At 41.4% G+C, this 7,068-nt stretch overlaps 1 protein-coding gene across 1 annotated transcript in view; it reads right to left on the reverse strand.

The window, feature by feature from the left end:
* Nucleotides 1-7,038, reverse strand: part of ATAD2 (ATPase family AAA domain containing 2) — a 76,953-nt gene extending 69,915 nt beyond the window's left edge. The window contains exon 1 of the mRNA XM_058275992.2: nucleotides 6,670-7,038. The gene's annotated coding sequence lies outside the window, so the exon portion shown is untranslated. The remainder of the gene's footprint in view (nucleotides 1-6,669) is intronic.
* Nucleotides 7,039-7,068: the final 30 nt, after the last annotated feature.

The following is a 7,068-nucleotide window of genomic DNA, read 5'->3' on the forward strand; positions in this document are numbered from 1 at the left end:
TTTTTTTGTTTTGCTGCCCAAATTTTGTGTTTTTAATAATAATACTCAATGTAGTGCTCAAGGATAGGCCTCTTTCTTCCCTCACTCTCTCTCTCTTTTATTTCTTAGGAGGTACCAGGGATTAAACCCAGGACCTCATACATGGAAAGTATCACTTCAGCTACATCCGTTCCCCAAGCGCCCATTTCTTGAAAGAAATATAGCAGCATGTATCAAGAGACCTAGATAATGTTTAAAATCTTCACCCCAGGAATTTCACTTCTAGGACTCCATCCTAAGGTAAAAATCAGAGGTATGGACTGAGATTTATGTGTAAGATGTTGCTTCATTTATAATAGCTGGATCTGAAAACAAACTAGAAGCCCAATAGCAGAGAAAAAGTTAAGTGAGCATGCAGCTATTTCTATTAATGTGGATACCTTTGACTTTTTAGAAATGGTTTTTTTAAAATTTGTTATTACAAAGTAATACATGTTAAAAAAAAGTTGAGCAGTACAGAAGTATAGAAAATAAAGAAAACAAGTCCTTGTGTATGACTGCTATGAACAAAAATAAACTCACTGGCTTGGCACAGAGCCTACTTGTACTTCCAGTGTGGATCCCTGGTTCCAGTTCCAGAGGGAGCACAGTAACCCTCATACGCATACTGGGAAAATGTATCTCTGGTCCAGTTTTTTGGGTGGTAGCCTGAAGGATTTGCTGGCCAAGAATTTGCCCTGCATACAAAAAGCAGCTTGTAATGTTCCCCTACAGAATGCTATGGAAGAGCAGTCAAGTGGCTGACTGGGATAGCGATTGTTGGTTGTAGGATATACAGTGCCATGCCTGGGACTGTAAAGAAACTGTTTCCTAGAGAAGAGGGGATGTATGTACCTATGTAAATGTGGGAGTTCCTATGCCCAAGGAAAGATGCATGAGCAGAAAGGATCAGTGTGGATGCTATGCTTTGGCCTGGAGTTATCACTGTATGGATAAGTTCTGAACGAGAGCTATGGAGCAGGTGTTTTCTTTTATTCTTTCTATCTTTTCCTCACCCCTCCCGACCTTAGCTCCTGGCATTCAAGGAAAGCTGTGTCTAGCTTAAGGAACAGAAGTCTCAGCCTGCAGTAACACATTAAAATATCAAAATGTCCAGGCTTCAACAAAAAAAAATTACAAAGCATACAACGAAATGCCAGGCAAGAGAAGATAAAAGCTTCAGAAACCACCCATGAAGAGGACCAGATCTGGGACATACCAGACAAAGACTTTTAAAAAAATAGTCCTAAATATTCTCAAGGAGCTAAAAGAAAACATGGACAAAGAATTAAAGGAAATCGGGAAAAAGAATAGGTGACCACAAAGAGAATACCAGTAGAGAGATGGAAATCATGAAAAGGAACCAAACAGAACTGAAGGCTATAATAGCTGAAATTAAAAATTCCCAAGAGGAATTCAACAACAGATAGAAGCTGGCAGAAGAAAGAATCAGAGAATTCAAAGAAAGACATCTGTTAACATTCAGTCTGAGAAGCAGAAAGAAGGAAAAGAGAAGAAATGTGAACAGAGCCTGAGGAATCTGTGGGACACCAGCAAGCGTACCAATATGGGCACTGTGGGAGTCCTGAAAGGAGAAGAAAAAGAGAAAGGGACAGAGAGAATATTCAAAGAAATTTGGGTGAAAACTTCCCAAAATAACAAAAGACATAAATACACACATCTGAAATACTCAACAAATGCCAAACAGGATAAACCCAAATAGACTTACACTGTGACATATTATAATCAAACTGTTGAATGCTGAGGAGAGAATTCTGAAACCCAGAAGAGAGAAGCAACAAGTCACATACAAGGGAGCCTCAATAAGATTAGGAGCTGATTCCTCATCAGAAACCAGAGGCAAGACAGCAGTGGGATGACATATTTAAGTGATGACAGCAAAAAACTGCCAACCAAGAATGTTATATCCATCAAAACTGTCTTTCAAAAATGAGGGAGAGACTGAGACATTTCCAGATAAACAAATGCTGAGGGAGTCTGTCATCACTAGACTGGCTACTTTATCATCACTAACACTACAGATGCCAAAGGGATTTCTTCAGGTTGAAAGGAAAAGATACTAGAAAATAGATGAAAGCTCTATGAAGAAATAAGACCTCCAGTAAGGAAGTGTGGATAAATACAAATACCAATACTATTTTTGCCAATATGTATTTTTGGTTTGTAACTCCACTTTTTACTTCTGATAGGATCTAAAAGCAAATGCATAAAATTTAATGATAAATCAGTGGTTTTGGACTCATAATGTATAAAATATAATTTGTGATAAGAACTACAGAAAGGTGTGTGTGGGGCAGAATGGTATTGGGAAATCATTTGTGTAACCATTGAAATTAAGTATCTACGCAAACAAGAATGTTATAGATTTAGGATGTGAAATTTAAGCCCCATAGTAACCACAAAGAAAATATTGGAGAATATGCAAGCTCATAGATACAGAATTTAAAGTATAGGTTGCTAGGGGCAGGGAACAGGGAGAATGGGTAGTTAATGTACAATATGTACAGGGTTTCTGTTGGGGCAGATGGGAAAGTTTTAGTAATGGAAGATGATGCAACAAAAAAGAGATGCAGTTGCTATACTGAACATTTTTGCCTTTGCTTTCAACCCTTTGTATAAACATAATGCCAGATTGGATTTAGAGCAGCTTCAAGTTTTATTAAACAATTTTTTGCTTTCTGTAATATTGTTATAAAATAAAGTTTGTTTATTCTTTAAAAAAAAAAAAGCAATATGTGATCCTGGGCATGAGCCAATAATGGAGGAAGAAAGACCTAACAGGACAGTTCTGGCACATTTGAAAAAAATTTGAGATATAGACGATAAGCTTTATGTCAATATAAATTCCTTGAATCTGATAATTGTACTTAAGGTGGTTACATAAGCGACTACCCTCGGGATGCAGATGTGGCTCAACAGATAGAGCACAACAAAAAGAGACACAGATCCCCAGTGCCAGCTGATGAGAATACAAGCTGACATATAAGACCACACAGCGAATGGACAAAGAGAGCAGACAACAGTGGCAGGCAGCAGGGAATAAATAAATGACCTTAAAAAAAAAAAGTGACTCCTCATTCTTCATAAATAACATGGCAGTATTAAGTACTAAAGAGCATAATGTATACAACCTATATTCAATGGTCAGAAAATATATTGATTGATAGACAAATAGATGGGTTGATAAGATTGATGGATAATTAGAGTGTTACGGCAAATGTGGCAAAACAATAAAATTGGTGAATCTGGTACTGGGAGAGATAGGGGTTTGCTGGAATTCTCTGTATGGAATTTCTTTTTTTTTTTTTTTAACTGTCCTGTAAGTTTGAAAATATTTCAAAATAAAAAGTTAGAAGTGTGTTTATTTTTAACCCTCAGTGTATCGTACAATGTAGATTTCCTGACTCTTCCCTTACATGCTCTGCTCCTTTCTTCTAATTTCCTTTGTTATATGCCACTCCTCCACATACCCCTGCCCTTGAACATCTTAATTTCATTGAATAATTCTCTGCCCAGTCAGTTATATAGTTCTCTTTGAATGCATCTCATATTTCTTCCTCATCCAGATCATTGCAGCTTGGGGGACAGAATGTGGTTGTAAGCACCTCTTACCCCTCTGAAATTATAAGTCCCTATTATGGGAACATGTGTATTTTTTTCTATGATCTCTTTTTTTTTCCTATTTAAAAAGTTATTCCTGCCTATGAGAGAAAGTTTAGGAAATACAGAAAAGAATAATACAGCAGGCACATTATAGCAGAAAGTACTGACTCTCCCTCAATATTCATTATTCCCATCTTTGAGACATTCAAGCATTACCTGGGATGCACAGAATAAAATTTCCTAACTTCCCTTGTGCAGATGTGACCATCTCTTTTGTCAGTGGAATGTGAGCAGAAGTGAAGTGTACAACTAGTGGACTTTGCCCTTAAACCTCCACTACCCTTCACATTTTACTGGCCAGAATGCAAACACAGCAGAGAGGGTGATGAGCTATCGTGAACTCTGTGGACGAAGGCACACCTAGGTATGGCCTCCTCAGTCAAATAGCAGGAGCCTGGGCCACAGACGCTGCAGGAACACTGTATCAGTTCTGGACTATATGTGCTCAGGCTGTTCCATGGGAAATACATTTGTTTCTCATTAGGTCACTAAATTTTTTGGCCTCTTAGTTAAAGCAACCTCACCTATATCCTACCTAACAATTTATTAATTCAACCAGGATTTATACCGACCAAAAGGCACTATGGTCATAGAGATGTATAATAACTGCAGACCTACGTAGCTGTTAACTACATAGGGTACCGATGTATGCTGTTTTGCCCAGGTTGGTTATTTAGTCCTCACTACAGCACCCATTGGTGAGTAAACTCCTACTATTATCCTCATATAACAAAGAAAGGTTGGCGACTTGTCCAAACTCATACAGGACAGCAAAATAGTATTTATATGTGTTTGGGCCATTACTCTATTCTAACTCTAAGACAAGTCCTGTGTCCTGAAAACAGAAAAGACGGAAGTAGAAACAGCAGGTTGAGTTACTTAGCATGACAATGCTATTAGACATATGAATAAAATGTGACACAACAGAAAATAAAAACTGTGGAAGGATGAAGGGCAGCAATGAACTCTTTTTGGGGAAAGCTGCAAATAAGGATGGTGAAAAGAGCACATCAGATAGTGGGTATATACATTTTGTGCAAAGGCTTTGAGGGCCTGGTAAACAGAAGTGTGGTGGTTTGAAACTATATGTACCCCAGAGAATCATGTTCTTAAAGGTAGTCAATTCTTGTGGTTGTACACCTATTGTAAGTAGGGCCTTTTGATTAGGTTACTTCAGTTAAGGCATGTCCTAGGGAAGGTCTTAATCCTCCCACGGGAGTTCTTTATAGACCAGATGCATGAAGAGGGACCAGCAAATGCTGCCATGTGCCATGCCATGTGACAGAGGAATCCTTGGTGAAGCCTTGATTTGGATATTTCACAGCCTCAAAACTGTAAACCTGTAGCCAATAAACTGCCATTGTTAAAAGCTAATGCATTTCATGGTATCTGCTTTGAGCAATTTGGCAAACTAAAACAGTAAGACATTCAGTGATAGGAGGAGGGGTGTATTGGAGATAACGGAGCGAGATTATACTGAAAACAATGGTTGCTGACATTTATTATTAGGTGCCAGCAACTATTCTAAGTCTTTTACATACATTAACTCAATTAATCCTCATAACACTGTGAGATAAGTTATTATTATCTTCATTTTACAGAGGAGGGAACTGAGTCACAGAGGGGTTAAATAACTGTATCCAAGGTCACACAACTAGTAAGTGGTAGAACCAGGATTTGGCCCTATGTGGTCTGGTTCCAAAGTCCATGCTCTTTAGAACTGCAGTAGTCTGGGTCCAATCAGGAGACAGCAACCATACAGTAGGTTAAACAAGGGAAGTTGAATATAAAGAATTATTAATTATGTAAAAGGGCAACTATAAGACATAAGGAAACACTGTAGACAGTACCCAAGGAAGGACAATCTTGGAAGGGGCTCAAACCTCATTAGAGAAGGTGTTGCTCAATTATCAGACAGCAAAGATGTTTGCTGGTTTAGCCAGGCCAGAGCTAGTAGGGAATTGCTGGGCAAACAACGGCCAATCATCTGGAGTGTAGGCTGAGGGTGATCAGCAACCAGTGGTGTGGGCGAGCAATAGGTATCTGGGCACCAGCGGGAGCAGAGGCCCACGGAAGGCTATGGGGGGAGGGCTTGCTCAGTGTGTGAGCCTGAAGGCCACCAAGGGCTGGCTGAGGGACTCTGGGCAGGTGGCTGCCTTTACGTCTCATGGGGCTCTGGTTAGACACAGAGCGTCCAGAGGGCTGCAGAAACGTTAGTAATGCTGGGCTAAAGCCTCGAGGTGGCAGAGGGTTGGAGTGCTGGGCCTGCAGCTTGGGCAGACTCCACTGGATGTTCTCGCACCAGCATTGCTGACCCAGCAATCACAGGGAGCCTCTTTCTCCTGCAGGGTCCCTTCAATATTCTTTATTGAGAAAGCTTACCATCAGAGGAGAAATGGTTAAAGGAATTGCTATTTATTATAGAGCATATGTTGACATGTGTATTCAGAGCTGAGAGACAGAGAATTGATAACTGACAGAAAGACGTATGCTCTAAATCTTCAACAAGTGTAGGCTTTAGAGCTCATGAGATTGGGAGAGCCTGACTTTAAATGGCCAAGCTAAGAATTTCAGTTTTAATAGTGGGAAGTACCCTCTCCAGCTATATACATCCACAGCAAATAAACACAGTTCAGGAGGTTTTAAACTGTAAAGTGAAAGTCCTCGATAACGGGCATTCATTCACCAGAGATAATCACTGGTTTAACAATTTGGTATCTTTCCTTCCAGACTGCCAGCAAATAAACACGTTTACTTAATATACCAAGGAACCAACATATCTTTCCAAGCCAATATAAACGTGTCTCCTAATTTAAAAAAATTAGTTAGCATATGGTGAGATTTGGGGGTGAGGCAGCCACACCAGGAATTAACCTCCCCCTCCCTCCTTTCCCCTCAGGCTCCCGTGGACTTTAGGCTCCAAGTGCTGACATTTACATTTTCACACACAAGGCTCTCTTATTTCACCTGCACACGTCGATGTCGTCAGTGTCTCATCTGGTTCCTCCACAGTTGGCAACCCCGGTCCCCGGTGGGGGCAAAAGACCCAGACTGCCCCGGCAGACTCACACGCAAGCGGTTTAGCAAGTCCCCCCAGCTCCCCTCCCAGCAGCCTGCCGGTGACCTCTCTCTGCCACGGTTGACACGACCCCCGCCGTTACGGCTCCGCCAGCAAGCCCGGCCCATCCGGGGCCTCAGCCCGACAGGAGCCCGCGCCGCCGGGCCCGCTGGGCCCCCGGGTCCTTCTACTCCGCACACCTAGTCAGCCTCTTCCCGAGCTCCGCCCTCCAGGAACTGCGCCGCTCATCCCGCTCCGGGGCCGCCCACCAGGACCCTGGCTCCACCCACCCGGAACCGGCGCGGCCT

This window comes from Dasypus novemcinctus, chromosome 14 (assembly GCF_030445035.2).
Source record: "Dasypus novemcinctus isolate mDasNov1 chromosome 14, mDasNov1.1.hap2, whole genome shotgun sequence".
NCBI lineage: Eukaryota > Metazoa > Chordata > Mammalia > Cingulata > Dasypodidae > Dasypus > Dasypus novemcinctus.